Source organism: Python bivittatus, unplaced genomic scaffold (genome assembly GCF_059951505.1).
Source record: "Python bivittatus isolate LINGU-HERP-01145 unplaced genomic scaffold, Pbiv_v1 ctg000970_np1212, whole genome shotgun sequence".
Classification (NCBI taxonomy): Eukaryota; Metazoa; Chordata; class Lepidosauria; order Squamata; family Pythonidae; genus Python; species Python bivittatus.
This window is the reverse complement of record NW_028277121.1, coordinates 1,251,855-1,268,152: the sequence shown is the minus strand read 5'-3', so window position 1 is coordinate 1,268,152 and position 16,298 is coordinate 1,251,855. Positions and strand designations below refer to the sequence as shown.

At 38.5% G+C, this 16,298-nt stretch overlaps 1 protein-coding gene across 14 annotated transcripts in view; it reads left to right on the top strand.

Annotated features, from left to right (window-relative positions):
- The window catches only part of APBB2 (amyloid beta precursor protein binding family B member 2), a 172,448-nt gene that overhangs the window by 39,342 nt on the left and 116,808 nt on the right, over window positions 1–16,298 (top strand). For 12 of the 14 annotated variants that reach the window (XM_088131134.1, XM_088131138.1, XM_088131139.1 and 9 more), the window contains exon 2: window positions 13,933–14,045. The exons of the other annotated variants lie outside the window; for them this stretch is intronic. The gene's annotated coding sequence lies outside the window, so the exon portion shown is untranslated. The remainder of the gene's footprint in view (window positions 1–13,932; window positions 14,046–16,298) is intronic. 14 annotated transcript variants of the gene reach the window in all.

Genomic DNA, 16,298 nt, shown 5'->3' with positions numbered 1-16,298 from the left:
ATGCAGCCTGCTGAATTTGGAGTTGGAAAGTTCTGTAATCTTACCACCACATTACTTGGAATATTCCGTTGATCATGCCATTCATTCAATATATGTTTCAAAATTAAATGTTATAGAACCTAAATGGAATTATAAACCGTAGCCAGGATGTGAATATTAAGGAAATGGAACTGTATCCAGGACTGAGATATTGTTAATTTGGTCTGTGTATTTAGCTAAATCCAGTGCACTAGATCATTTGAGAATAAATGGTGTGACGTTGCCATATTGCTTTGCTGTAATTGTAAATTCAGTACTTTCTCAGTTATCTCTATTTTTTAAAGTATTCCTACAATCTATCCTTAATTAACTTTCAGTAGAACTTGTTATTTCTTTAAAGAGAGGTTTTGACGGTGACTGGCAGAGTAATTAACCTTTCCTTTAGAAAAAGAAACTCAGTGGATTCTGAGCACAGATTTGGACTTTCGGGGGCAAACTTTATTCCCATGATTTCTGTAGTTTTTCAGTATGATTTTGAAGAAGCAGCATGAAAGTGTTCCCTGCAGGGATCTTTGAGACTTTATTCCTACGTTCTCCATCCTACAAGCCTTTATACTAGTAGGAGATGTGGTAGAGTTTACCTCCTTTGTGAATAAGCCTGGAAGATGTTAAATAAATATGATAACTTTCAGCCTAGTTTTTAGGCCAGAGTTGAGAAAGAATTAACAGTGATCACAGAGTTTCATTGTTTAGTTGAACTGGAAATCCTGAGCCTAATTTCCTGGCATAATGTTCAGTGTTATACAGAGGCGTCTATGATCAAAGCTTTGCCTGGTTTTTATATGCAGCACCATAAAAAAATGGACAGAGATATGATGGCACCATCACGGCTGCCATCTTGACTTTCTTTTTACAATACAATATATAAGGACACCTCAATAAGGACACCTCTGGTGCTGTATAAAAGAGAATAGATGACTTTGGTCATTCGATATATTTGTACCTTTCAGAAAAAAATTCTAGCAATGATAGCAGAGGAAGGAGGTATAAGATGTAAAAATCAGTAATAGAGGACCTTCTTTTACATGCAGAAGGTCCCGTTCAATCGGTGGCATTCTTGGCAACTCCAGGTTGACCTAGGAAAGGCTATATAAAACTCTGGCTGAATTCATATAACATTCTAAACTAAACCATGGTTGAATAATCACAATGGCTAAATCAAGACCAAAGGGTTTATATTTGGTCTAAGTGTGGCCTGAATCAGGCCATATTTGTTTTCAGAATAGCATGATACGTAAACCCAGCCATTGTGGATTCCTAACTCTGCTTTGTGGCTTGAGGTGATATGTGGACACTGCCATTGAAAAGTTGTTGCTAGTTAGAAGGAGGGCCCTATATTCTCACTTTCTATAAAGCAGCTTATTATTAAAACATACTGGTTTTAATATATGCAGTCAGAGATTTTAAAAAGTTGCAGAATTCGGTTTTGGATTTCATAAAACTAGTGCCTTGATTGTTAGCCTTCAGAAGTGATTTTCAAAGCTTCTCTGTTAAGTGGCCATTCTGCAAATCAATGCATCTATTGAGGAAGCTCTATGTATAAATCAGGGAATTCCAAAGGGTCTGAGGGAATGTGAGAGACAAGAGCTATTTGGCCTCATCACTATCTTGCATGGAGAATCCTTTCTCCGTACTTTCTTTTTTGGGGGGTTGGGGGGAGGCTTGACCTCTAGCAACTGCAGTTTTCTTGGCCACATTTTCAGAAGTGGTTAGCCCTTGCCTCCTTCTTCCAGGGCTGAAAGGGAGTGACTGGCCCAAAGTCATCAACTGGCTTTGGCACTGAGGTGGGACTAGAACTCATGGACTCCTGGTCTATGGTCCTTTAGGGAAATTTTCACAGACATTTGCCCGCAATTTCTGCCCTAAAAACACAAGAAGAGTCGTGTTGGATAAAACTAAAAACCTATCTAATTATGCATTTTCTTCTCATAACGGCTGCCAGGTGCCTGAGGGAAGTTCACAAATAGAACAGGGGTACAATAGATCTCTTCTGCTCATTTATCTGGCCCAGAATGAACAGCACATTTAGTCATGTGGGCCAGACTCAGAAACAAATTGTTTGTCATGGAGATAAGTAGCAGAGATTTGTTCAGGTCTAGTTCACGTTTCAACAATAGGAGAGACATACTAGAGAGAATAGAGGCCATGGAGTTTCAGCAAAAATTAAGCCAGGCTGATTCAGATATTGCATTGAACGCCTAACTGTTTACTGACTGAGGCTTTTATGCCAGAAATTAACTCTGGCCAACCTAAGCTGCAGCACATTAGGTCTCTGGTCTCCTTGAGAAGAGTTATTAATTCAAGAAGAAGTTGTGTTCTTCAAAGGAGTCCAACCACAGATGTGTGTACACCTATGTAATCCTATTATCTTCTCAGCTGTGGTGATGCTTTGGTAGACTTGTAAGTAGTGAAATGTTGGGTTTTAAAATCTGCAGTGATAGAGAAAACCAGCTTCATGCTTTCAAATTTTCAAGAGAGAGGGCTCTCGTAGAGTTCCCATCTTCTTATCTTGCTCCTTGTCTCCTCCTTCCCAGATACCATATTCCCAAGCAACCAGCATTGAAGGAATACATGGTTGTGATCCTGGAAATTGTCTCATTGAGGAAGCCCTAATAAACAAATGAAAAATCATAGAATTCATGCAGTTATCAAATCAGTATCTTATGGTATTTTGATATAATATGTATATAAACAATTGATAGTACCTGTGGCATCTTTTCTTTGATGTAGCATGTAAAACCTTCATATTTCCTTGAGAGAGGGAAAAAATAAGCATCTGTTTCTGCTGAAAGATGACACAGCTGATTATATATTTAAGGTTTAGGTGGTCTGATCTAGAACTGTTTAAGCTCTTTAAAAAATAATTATCAGTCTCTTAACTGACTTGCTTAATCAATTAAGTTTTGTTTATTAGTAAAATCTAAGGATAGTTTGTTAAGATAGTGATGATCCAGAATAAAAAGAGTTCCCCCAAATAGATTAAACTGACTTCCTAAAGCAGTTAGAGCGATAACTTTCTTATGTCGCTTCTAGTGACCATCTTTGGGTTCATCATGGTGGCTTTAAATCAACAAAAGATACATACACAAGATCTCTTAAAACTGGAAGTATAACCATTTAATGTGAAGTGCTTCTAAATATGCCCTCTCCCTTTGGAATGTATGAATTACATTCTTTGCCATCAAAACAATAACCATCCATGTACCTTACCACGCACAGACCCCAACAACCGGTAGTGCTACACGGTCAACCAGATTTTTTTTCTGCTATCCACAAATAGATTTTTGTCTGCCTTTCATGCAAAATGGACTGAGTCCATCATTAAACATTTATCTTCATTTACCAGGCTGCATTTGTTATCCCTTCTCAGATTTTCTTTTGTGATAGGTTTCAAAGGGTTTTCTTGCAAATGTAGTCTAGCGTGCAACTGAAATTCATGTTGAATTATTTATTGAGCAGTAGTCTCAGGAAGGAAAATCTTTGCATGTTGTAATGTATGAATGCTGTGGTTTTGTGTTACCATTTTGTGTTTGTGGTTAAACTGAAATGTAATATGAGAAGAAATGGGTGTAGGTATATTCCAGTGGATCCAATCCCAAGTAAATTTTGTATAATTGAATATTCAGTCAAGCAAGGGGAATCTGGGGAATTTAGCATTCTCTTGCTTAATACATAAGGTGAAACCGTGAACAGATTCAGAATTTTGGAATGCCAAATTCCCAGGTTTCAAAGCTGTTCTGGCAATTTACTGAGAATGGAAACAAGCCAGATTTCACCAGGTAACATCATGAAATGGCTGGACAGTGTTGGAAGGCTCTTTGCTTTTCAGCATCTTTGAAAGTTCACATCTCATCCTTAGGAGTTAAGTGTCTTAACTTCTAGTGCTGGGTGACTGAGCGTACTGAACATTCATCTTCATCTGCCCCATATCCTCCATCATAGCCATCCAATGATCTGTAAAATCAATATGTGACAAGCTTACCAATTTGGGTATCTTACAGCAGTGCAAAATTAGCTTAGCGTTTGAAAGGCTGTGTCCTTCATTGAGCACCCTTGTTAATTGTGGGCTAGTTCTAACTAGCTATTGACTATTTTGATTTTTCCCTCTGTTTTAAGCAGTTTTCATATTGGCTTTTGCTGACTTTTGCAGAGCATGCAACTGGCTCTTGATGAGCCTGGCAAGAACAGCAAAGGGCTGAGTGCTGGATTTTACAGTGTGCAAACTGAATTCAATGAATGCCGTGAACAGTCCAGTAGCTATGGCAGGTGGAAAGTTTTCTTTGGACTGGCCAATGGAAAAGCATCTGATTGATTTCTGTTATCCTAAACATTGGCATTGGTGTTACACTTGGAAAAGGCAGAAGAGGAAAGCTTCTTAAAGATCCAGTAACAATGGAGTTATGACAGCACCTAGGTCAGTGTTTCTCAACCTTGGCAACTTTAAACTGTATGGACTTCAACTCCCAGAATTCCCCAGCAACTTAAGTTGCCAGGGTTGAGAAACATTGATCTAGTTGATAGGAAACTGATATGGGACAGTCTATAATTTTTAGTTCTCATCCTTTCCCACTAAAGGTTTAACTCTTTATGTAGCTTAATCACTCCTCCGGTTCTGGATATTTCAAGCTTGCAGCACCTTCCCAAACTTTTTCCCAAACCCTAACTTCAGGTGGTTGCTGAACGAACGATCGTAACTCGAGGACTACCTGTATTATAAAAAGAGTATCATTGAATGAGCTTTATGTCATTTCAACAAATTACCATTGGCAATTTCATTGATTTTCGTCGTAATAGGACTCCTTTGGGAGATTTTTTAACATATTTTAGTACATGCGGCAATCTTTAAGTCAATTTAAATGTCCCTGTTGTGATTGGGTAATGGATTCATGTGTCATTACCCAAAGAAAAATCACTTTTACCCAATTTTGGGTAATTTGCCCAGGTTTGGGAAGCACGACTCTAAAGTCTGAAGAGGAAGGGGAGAAATTCAGGTTCTGTTTCCGTAGTACGTTCAGGTGAGGGCCCTCTAAAAAGAAAAGGCACCCCTCAAAAGCATGAGAGAAGGAGGTTTGGATCTGCACAGAATTTGCAAATTTGTATTTCAGTTCTAAGCAGGTAGTAAGCCTCAAAGAGGCTAAATGGAGTTGGGTCAAATCAGCGCACTTTGGGAAAAGCACCGAGCAACCCCAGGAATCTGATGCTTCCCCTGAGCATTTCAGTTATATTTTAGCTGCGTGTTTTTAACTAGTGTCATTTAATCAGTCGTATTTCTGAAACATTTTAGCAGTTTGAATGCACCTTTACTGGATACTGTCTTTGAAGTAAATCAGCTTTATGAGCCTTACATATCGGTGGAAGTTGAGAGTAACTGAGATTTGGATACAACTTGCCATTTGAGCTAAAACATCCTGCCTGGTTTCCATGTCTTTATTTAGTTTGCTGGACAAAAATGGGTCTCTTGGTATTTGACTTCATTAATAGTTGAAAAAATTCAGGCTTTTCCATTTAAATAACCGCTAATAACTAGTTGATTTATGTGCCAGAAGTGTCTGCCGCTGGTGCCTCTTTCTTATTTAAGCTTTTGTAAAATGTCCACTTGCAGATTATCTTGATTTGGGGCATATGGCAACCCATTTTAGAGTACTGTACTGTATTGTTTAGTCCTTTGTTTCTTTACACAGTAAATATGCTGAATTTTGCTCTCTTTGCAGTCTTTTGCTTGCTACTTGGACCACAGTAAATAGGCATCTGTTAGTCATTTTTAGCTATTCCTACAAAAGAGGAAAGCTTTGTGCTCAAACCTTCTTGTCCCATTTTCTTATAATCATGGCTTTGCTGCAGTGCAATAGGGAGCCGAGAAAGATTATCGCACGAGCCTAATAGCATAAAGATTAAGGTCATCACTAGTGTTCATATTTTAATTATATATAATTAAAATCTACCTTAATCTTTAGATATATAGGTACTCTGATGTTTCGTTTGTCTATTTATTTTAAAGTGTGCTGGCCACAGGCCATAAGAAAATTTAATTGGATTTGTGAATCTAGTGTTTTGTGAATCTCTGATTTGGATGCTTGACAAGGATGAAAAAAAAGTACTTCGGAAACCTTCAAAAATTCTCTCTCTCTCTCTACACACACACACGCACGCACGCACGGAACAGGCTTTTTATCATATATTTGAGTTTAAAGAAAAGGTAATAGGATTTGTTATTGAATATTTACTGACTCCTGGCATATGTCAAATGTCACTTAAATGCTGGAGAAAATCCGGCTCCTTTCTATAAATAAAAGTCATAGAAAAAATACCATATTATTCAGAAGGGATATGACTGCCCTCCAAAAACAAGTGTAGATGGGGGGAAAAAATCTTACTTTAGTGTCAGCAGATTTAAGGTGGCCATCTCATTTTATATAGAGATATATAATTTTATATATATATTTATATATATATAATTTTTATTAAAGAAAATTTTTAAAAGAATAAAGACCATATGCATTTTGGAGAAAAAAATAAGGAAAGGAAAATAGTAAATGAAAAAAGTAACAAGTAAGTGAAAATAAGCAAAGAAAGAAATAGGAAAAGAAAAAAGAAAAGTTATAAAGTGGCTTCCGGTCTTCTTAACAACAGTTACAAGTACATCTATGTTTTACCCTCTCTCTCCCTAAGGTTACAACATAATTTCCTTCTTTCCATAGTCCACCCTTTCTGATCATCGAACATTTTTTCCTTTTTTGCAGCAAAAAGTCCATAAGGGGTTTCCAGTCACTAATAAATGTAGTTATTGTCTTTTCTTGAATCAAGCAAGTCAGTTTTGCCATCTCTGCTAATTCTGCCGTTTTCACCATCCATTCCTCCTTTGTGGGTATTTCAGAGTCTTTCCATAAGGCAGCTGTCTCATTTTAAATTATTTGTTGAATAATCTAAATGCCAGGTAAACCCAAGGAAAATACAGTACTAAAAGTCTCCATTGTTTTATGACTCCTAAGATTCTATCAGGCTATTAATATTTCGTTGTATGAATTCCAATTTTTGGATAGTTTGGCGAGAAACGTTATATACCTGAAAACATTTATTCTTAACTAATTAGTAGTGCTCTTGACTAGTCCAAAATGCTTCTGGTAGGATAAACTGTTATCTTGAGAGGCTAATAATTAGCACAATAGGTGATATTTATTAAGTTTTCTTGAAGCTGCATCTTTCTGGAATCCCTTTGATCTATTACCATCTCAATTTCATTTAAACGTTTCAAACAATTATATGGTCTTAAAAGAGACCATACTCTTGAATTTCAGCTTCTAGTAATTTATTTTATTTGCTGTCAGAGGCCAAATTTTCTAAACAGAAAAGGGAAAAAAAATGCATGCAGAGCAAGTATAATAATTTAAACACACATAGACTTAAATAAAGTGTATGCATAAATCCAAACAGTAGAATAATAAAAGCACTGAGTGATGGGGAAATAACTGACATTACAGAACTACCCTTTTGGTCTTCTGAATGGCAACAGGCTGATCCAAGTTGGGGCAAGTTTAAGCTCATTGGCTTCTGATGGCACTTGGAACAGGACAGAACAACTTTCTTAGAAGTTGCTAATAAAAACTGTACAGTCATGGACTTGGTCCAGGTAGCAAGGACTAAGTGCAGTAATACAGGTAGATCCCCACAGATGGTATTTGAATCCACTTGATTGTCTTTTTGCTGCCCATTCAAGGAAGGGATATTCTCCATCCCCACGATCAAGTAATCCCTTTATACCTTACTTGCAGGTATATGAAAGCCCATGATTCTTTCTGGCTGGGAAGCATCTGAGGAATGCCACCTTAACATTTTGGATTTTCCAAGGTGTTCTTACTTTTCATCCTTTCTGCATGGTGAGGCCCCTAATCTTCACCCACCCTGTAGTCCCCAGTCTCTTGGGCATTAAATAACACTTGTCTGAAGATTAAAAAGCTGAGGAACACGTACAGCCCATCACCAAGGATTCAGTATCGGTACTCTTTCCAGTCCTAAACTCATTAAGGCTTTAAATCCTTGCTAAAGGTTAAAAGGTTAGAGTTTTGTTATTTTCTTCTAAGTGGATCTTATGGCTGCCGGTGACCCTGTGTTCTCTGGATCCCGCAAGCCAAATGCTCCACATAGTTGTCATTCCATGCTCAGAGCAAAATAGACAGCCTTGGGAATTGCAGATGGGTGGGAGTAGTGCTGGTGGAGGAAACTAGGAGCAAATATAATACGTGCTTGGCAAGACGTGTCTCATTAGAAGAGAATCACGGATGTGGCAATGAGTTGAATAGTGATAGATAACTATTTCATTTTCCTTTTAAATGCTTCTTGGTAGTTTTCCTCTTAATTATATTTTAGTAGTGTATATTTTTATTGCTGAGGTCAGTGAAGGAAATCATATGTTAAAAAAATGTTGATGGGTCTGTCAAATCCTGTTGCGGACTGTTGCTGCTAAGTTAGTGTTGGTGGTAAAAGTAAGGACTTGGAGGCTTGAATTACTAACTTCTTTGCTTGAGGTTATTGCTAAGCATGCCTAGGTGATACATGTCCATGCATAATTCATCACAGTAGAAGCAGCAAGCAGCTGGGTCTTCTCCAATTTGTGTTGATGGAAATTGTCCTTCACAAGAACAATGTGATAGCTGTTTGTGTATATGTGAAGATTTCTATATGTGAGCTGGGATCCTGATTGTGCTAGGTTCCAGCTCACATGGAAGTCTTTGCACATAAAACCAGTCTCCTCACTGTGGAGTACTGCATTATACCCATGGACAGCTAGCTGTTCCCTGATGTTACCACATGGCTTAGAGAGGAGAAGGTCTGCTACCACTTTTCACATGTTGAAATTGTTAATGGGTATTTTATCACATGAGCAGGACTCCATTAAACTCTTGTATGAGGGTGGCACCAAACTCTGGCTTCTTTGACTGTGTTTTGTTGAAGTTGGTAGGGTTCACACGATGAGAAATCACATTTGGTCTTTGCATTATGTGCCAACCCAGTCATTCTGCATTCCTTATCCAATTTCAGGTTTTAGAACAGTGTTTCTCAACCTTGGCCCGTTGAAGATGTGTGGACTTCAACTCCCAGAATTCCCCAGCCAGCTGGCTGGGGAATTCTGGGAGTTGAAATCCACACATCTTCAAGGGGCCAAGGTTGAGAAACACTGCTTTAGAGGGAACAGAGGTAAGCCTGTGAAACATAATACAAATATAACTTCTATGTTTGATTGGTTTGATATAAATGTCAAGACAGGTATCTTGTCTAGGTAATACAGCAGTTGTTTTCTTCCTTCTTCCAGACCCAGTTTAAGTTGTAATTTGGACTCCAGCTCCAGTTCTATTCCACATCTCCAGCAGTGTATACCTACTCAAGTCTGCCTTCTGCTATAAGCTATAAATATGTGAGGAAACATAGACCTGACCTTGGAAATGGGGAAGGAATGAACAAATTGCAAGAGCTTTCAGAAAAATTTAGTCAATCCTGAGAAAGAGGAAAATGAGGAAAACTCAAAATAACTCCACCTTGATTTTGTTTGGTATAGGTTGGGGCAGAGAGAAACTGACAGGTTTTCAAGATTCAGTTATACTACCCTACAACAATAAAGAGCTTTCTCTTTCTAGTTGCAATAGAATCAGTTCTTGCTCTTACTTCTTGCTTACTTTGTGTTGTACGCTGAGAAAGGAAGAGTAAAGGGGATTGTGATGGAGCAGGAAATCTTCAAAATATTTCGCTTGATTTGGAGTGTGATTTCTCCTAATCCATAGATGGTAATGCTAATCCCATAATTGCCACAATTTTCAAACCAACAGGCAGTAAGACACAAATCGTTGTGGCTATTAGAGTGTTCAAAAATGGTACGGTTTGCTTGGCAACAGCACAGAATGAAAACATATGCTCTCCATGTGATAAGTGGAATTAGGGTATCCCACTTGTGTTTCTACATATTTTATAGGGTTGGTAAATATTTAGTTGAGGTTATACTGTCTTAAGTGCTGTTTTTGACCATGCTGCTATCCTGGTAGACACCAGTTCTTACTTAATAGTTCTGTTAAAGGATGTGGATTGAAATATTTGAAATGGCAGGAAGGAGGTGCAGACAGTCTGTTCCCGCTATTTGAGTATGTGCTCATGCGTAAACCCATACTATCTTATTTCTGCATTACTCTGTACATTGTTAAATAATCCCCTGTGAAAAACCTCTGTTTCGAACACTTTCTTTCAACACAGATTTCTGAACATATTTTGTCCTCAAACATGCTTTCCAGTAGGAACGGACTGCTTGCTTTGAACTGAACTGCATTGCAGTGGAAGTGCCAAGATAATGGAATTGCAGCTGGCCCATGAATCTGGGAGACGAGGATGTTACTCATCTGCTTTGATGCATGAAAGTTTTGAGCATCTCTAGAAGAAGATGGGTGGAAACCAGTCCTGGGCTGCAATCCAAGAAGCCATAAAATTGCCTCTTGGATTGCAATGTCTTACCCAACTTCCCTTCAAAAATGTTGTAAATGGGATATTATCAAAGCTGAAGTGTGGCTTCAGCTTCTTGACCAGGTCTCCAAGAAAACCTGGATCCATTTGAGTTTCACAGAGGATCCCCTTCCCCTTCCCCTTCCCTTCTCCTGCTGAGTGTTACCCTGTCAAAAGGTTTAAGATAAACTTGAGTATTTTATGACTCTGCAGTAGGATAAGGGTGAATGGGGGTAGGGGAGATAGGATCCCCCCCCCATTTAACTGCTTACAACTCCACTCCTTTCCCCTGGATATTGTTAATTGTTAAGCGGCTAAAGCAGTTGTGTGTCCTTCATTCTTGCACTGTCCTTACTTTTTGAAAAAAAGGAGCCATGACTTAGCTGAATTGTTACCTATTTTACAAGCAGCTTGATCTTCAGTTCCCTTTCTCATTTTTCTTTAGGTCTGCCTCCCTCCCTTGCTTTAAAAAATAATGCAGACATTCAGACCATGAGACATTTGCTTTGTAAATGTTTAAATCTTTATTCCTTCAACATTACTTCTAAATGCTCATGGGATTTAAAGCAAATAGAAATATTTGTAAGGAAATTGCTGCTTTTATGGGGAGAGTTCTCTGTTCTTTTTCAAAGCTGATACACAAAGCTGATCGGCTCACTCTTAGAGGTTTTATTTAATAGCTCTTATTTGTTGCCTTGTTGAGTGATTCTGTGGCACATTAGGAGAGTAGCGCTCTTGGTATGATCATATTCCTCAAAGAATAACTGTGATTCAGGAAATCTGACCAAATAGAGCTGGCTCACTATTGGGGAAATCAGGAGAGCACCATGTTATAGCTATGAAATAAAAAAAAATTCCACCAGGGTTTGGCTCAGTGGAGTTCATGGATTTGGTTCAGTTTCTCTGTCTGTCCACTGTACTAATAGGATGAATGTGGTACATAATCAAGAGTTAAAAAAGACTCTGTTGTTTATCTATATCAGTGTTTCTCAAACTTGGCCACTTGAAGATGTGTGGACTTCAACGCCCAGAATTCCCCAGCCAGCATGGGAGTTGAAGTCCACACATCTTCAAGGTTGAGAAACACTGATCTATATAGTAAGGACTGTGATATTATTAAGGGAAGAAAAATGGGAGTGATCTAGGTAGGACCAGAAGTCTAAATAGCCAACAATGATAATTTGGTACAGCGCTAAAGAAAACAGGGACACCTCTTTGTTTATTTAGAGCCTTTTGTTCTTATATTGGAAGTGGAATTTTTTTTTGACCTCTGACACTATCCCACTGGTATCCTTCCCCTCTTCTAGCTGACCTTGACGTATATGGTATGTTCTATGTGGCACAGATTTTGGTTCTGTTGTCCCAGGTTCCCCAAGTGAACCTTGGGCTCCAAAGCTCAGATTCAAGTCTCTTTCCAGTAAATCAGAGTTTTTCAGACTGTTCTGTGGAAGCTTAGGGTTCCAGAAGAACTTGATGGGGTTCCATCGGGAGACAAAGGGGGGGGAAGTTTACTCAGACACAGCCAACTTTCTATTCCAAGAGCTTTGCCTCTTGATCAGGAATTCTAGGAAATTTCTTTTTTAACTAACTAGTTCCACAGTCTGAAAAAAATTGAAAATCCCTGTTGCTTTGTATAGATTGCTTGTTTCAGTTATTTTACAGTATGTGTCCAGGCAGAAAGTAATTTCAACTGGACTTCACATTCTCTTAATTATTTTCCTAGCCTCCTTTCATCTTGATCCTCCAGAAATGCTGGACTATAAATCCTATAACCTTCAGCTGGTTGGGGGTTTGGGAAACCAAGCTCTGCATGTATGGAACTAGATATGGATGTGACTGCTGTAGTTTCCAAGAGACAAGCAAGTTATGGATGAGATACTTGGTTGTAAACCCTCTTTGAATTTGTCTAGTTGTCATGTTTCTCACATCTCCTTCCACATCAGCGTCTTGTTATGTCATCTCTTGATTCCATTTTTGGTTGCTTTAGTAGATAGTATCAACTTACAATGTTTTCCTTTAGGATTTTAGTTTCCGATCAATATATGGATTTGAGGATTATATAGTAAAAAAATCAATTTTTAAGAAACTCAAGTTTTACATGTTCTTATTATTAACCAATAGAAACATAAATCCTTGTACCCAAATCAATTCTAATTATAGTGCAAGATATGCAAACTGTAAGCAAAATGTTATAATACATTTGAAGAAATAAATACTATTTATTATTTAAAGCATGTGTTTTAGGTGCCGCCAATTTAGTTAAACAATGACATCTATGTACCTGGCATTTTCTAGAAAAACAGATATAAGGCATCATTTAAATAGTATTCTATGTAAAACAGATACTGGGAAACTGTATGGGAGGCATCAATTAGTGACAAAAGTAAGCATACAGCACATAAGAACAAGAAACCAGTACTGCAGGGTTCCTCAACCTCAGCAACTTTAAGATGGGTGGACCTCAACTCCCAGAATTCCCCAGCCAGCTATGGGAATTCTGGGAGTTGAGGTCCACCCATCTTAAAGTTGCTGAGGTTGAGGAACCCATCCAGTACTGGATGGAGGAGCAGATAGGAATATACGGCAATATGAAGAATGGTCAGGACTTCTAATAGAGGTACAGTATTTAAAGATTTGAGTCCCATGGTGAGAAACGTGAGAGGTTAGTTGTTTCAGCATTTAGGCCTTCTTTTTGTTCTTCAATCCAACAGTCACTCACACCTTGGTCACTTCCCCATTGGATTGTTGTTATGCGTTCTACATGGGGCTGCATTTGAACAGGATTCGGAAGCTTCAGTTGGTCCAGAATTTGGTAGCACGTAGTTATGGGTGTCTTGCACTGTGCCCACATAACACCTCTACTCTGTGAGGTGTACTGATTCCCAATAAGCTTCTGGGTGGAATTCAAAGTGCTGGTTGTCACCTATAAAGCCCTACATGGCATGACCAGACTATCTGTAAGGTTGCCTATCTGCAGAGAATATCTGCCTGTTTCACCTATTCTGACCCAGCAGGCCCACTCCAAGTCCCTTTACTCAAATAAAGTCATCTTATGGGGCCCAGGAGGTATGCCTTCTCTGTGGTGGCCCCTGTCCTTTTGAACACAGTGGACATATGGTTGGCCTCAACCCTACTGGCCTTTAGGAAGAGGGTTAAGATGTGACTTCTTTTCTGTGCTTTGGGGTGAGGTTCAGTGGAGTTTCTGGTGGGTGAGTTGTAGAAGTTTTCTGTGCTGTTTGCCATTTTATTGCTTAGTATATATATGTTTGTCTTACGTTATTTTGTATTAATTATTTATTGGGGGGATTTTTTTTTGTACGCCACCCAGAGTCACCTAGTTTGAGTTGAGCAGCTATATAAATGCATAAATAAATATTTTTTTCTATTTTCTTTTTCCCTTCTCTTTTTAAAAAGTTATTTCCAGATTATTTACATCACGATATTTCCGTGTAAGTCTGTGCACTTCCTCTCTGAATCAAGGACAAAGAAACGTGGCCTTCCATTAAAACTTTCACCAAATATTGAGAGTGAGTATGTAAATATGTTCTATTCAGTTTATCCCAGCTTGATTTGATGGTCTGTCTGAGAAATCTGTTTTGATAAATGAAGGGTGAGAAACCAGATGTTTCTAAACTGCAACTCTCACCAGCCAAAGTCAGAGTTGTAGTTCAACATCTGGAGATTTCTCATCCTTGCAATAAACTATGGTCATGATGTGAAACTGTGTTATAATGAACCAGAATGCCATTGCTGCTATTAGATGTTCAAAAGGAGGAAGTGGCTGCAAGTGAAGGGTTGAGAAGAGAGTTTGGGGGCAGCTGTAGCTCTTGGTCACCTTAAAGAAGACCAACCAGCCTCATCAACCTTGTGTCCTTGCATCTAGAAATTCAAACAATACGACAAAGTAACGTTTGAAGTGGTTTGCCTTCTTTCACTTCCCATCTGCTTGTTTTATTCTCCATTTGTCTCTAGCTGCAAAAAGTACAATTGACCACAAATGTCAGTTCAGATATTGCCAGTGCAAGTTAGAACAAAACATAGTTAATGGATGCTTGTTCTAGTATGGATTGCTGGCCAATCCCAAACTGGATTGACAATTCAGACCATATCGAGCCCTAGTTAGACAGAGTTGCACATGATGCTGGATGTAATCATTCCAGAAAGAGGCAAAGAATTAATTTGAGCTGGTTTGGGTGGGGACAATATGTTCATATTCCCCAGGAATAATGTGACCAGTGCTTTGTAATAATTTGAAAAAGGTACTTCAGACCATGAACGTAGTACTTCTCTGCCTCTATCTGATCCTGGGAAAAGATGTGGCTCCTTTAAAGGTTTGCAGACAAGTACTAAACTCATGTCCCCTTTGTGCTCCAACATACTATTTTGAGAAATAAATCTAAAGCATATGGGCCATAGAATAGAGGTTTTCTTGCTTTTGCTCCCTTTTGGATAATCTCCCAGATACAGAAGAAAGGGAGTGAAATAGCCGCAGGTTCTCAAATGTATTTCATTGTCTCTCTCTCCAGCAAGGAGACCGCGTAGGTAGAGCCCAATCTTCATTTCTCTTTGGAGTAAATTGGGCTTGAGAGGAATGATGTCCAGACAGGTCCTGGAATAATGATCAAATATCTGTGTTTTCAGTCTTTGTTCTTTCTTTCTGATGTTGGGTAGAATTGAGTTAACGATATTCATGGCATCTATAGATTTTTGTATGCATTTGTTGCTGCTGGTAGAAATATGAGAGCGTGCTAGGTCCCTGTGGCACTCCTGGTAGTGTTTTGCTAATCATCACTTTCTTGGCTACCATATATAAAATAAATCAGATACATTTTATTGTGTTTTTTTGGTCAGAGTGATTGCAGAATATATCAGAGGAGTGAGAGAAGTAAGGCAACTTCTCTCTCTCCAAAAAACTGTGTGACTTTTGCCTTGCTGAGTGCTATTTCGCCACACACGGTAGTAAAATGCATCTGATTTCTGATGCAGTATATAATTGCTGATGTTCTTGACACTTTACTGAGTAGCTTTTTTATTGGTAATATATGATTTATTCCATTTTGTAGTTCTCAGGGGTACTCAGAAGAACACAAAAAGGTCCTAAATCTGGTCTGTAATTTTTTAGCAATCTTTTTCTGGGTATCATTTTTTTTTCTGTTTAACTTACTACAGTCATAGACCAGAGCAACTTAAAAATGAAATGAAAATTAAAAAGTTACATCAAAATCTGGGTATCATTTTAGAATCTTGGGTCTTTCTGTAAGCTCCTCTTCACTCTGTTCTGGGTAGAGTTTCACTGTTCTAGTAGTCTTATATTTCTGATACTCTCCTCTTCCTGCCTGAGATTCAGATAAGAATGAAAATTTCCCCTCTTTAAGAGGATGGAGGTGAATTAATTCAAAATAAGACCAACCTTGTTGAGAATCAGCACAAAGTTTTAGCAGGAGGTACCAAGGGACAAGGAGGAAACTGTTGTGTGTACCGTAGTAATCTACCATAAGGTGCCTAGAAGGATGTTGAATGATTGCCAGCTGAAGTTTAATCCCATTGGAAGCTGCTCCAGCTTGGGGATATGCCTAGTAAAATATCTTGGGTTCACCATAATTAAAAAGGATACAAGAAAAGTCCTGCTGGTTGAGATCCAAGGCATTTTTGGAGTTCTCTCCTGTTAAAGTTAAGGATGGAGGAGGCAAATGTTATTTTATTATGGCCCACTAGATGTCTTTTGAGAAGCTGAAGAGCAGGACAAGGAGGCATTAGGTCTGTCTAGCTGTTGCTATCAA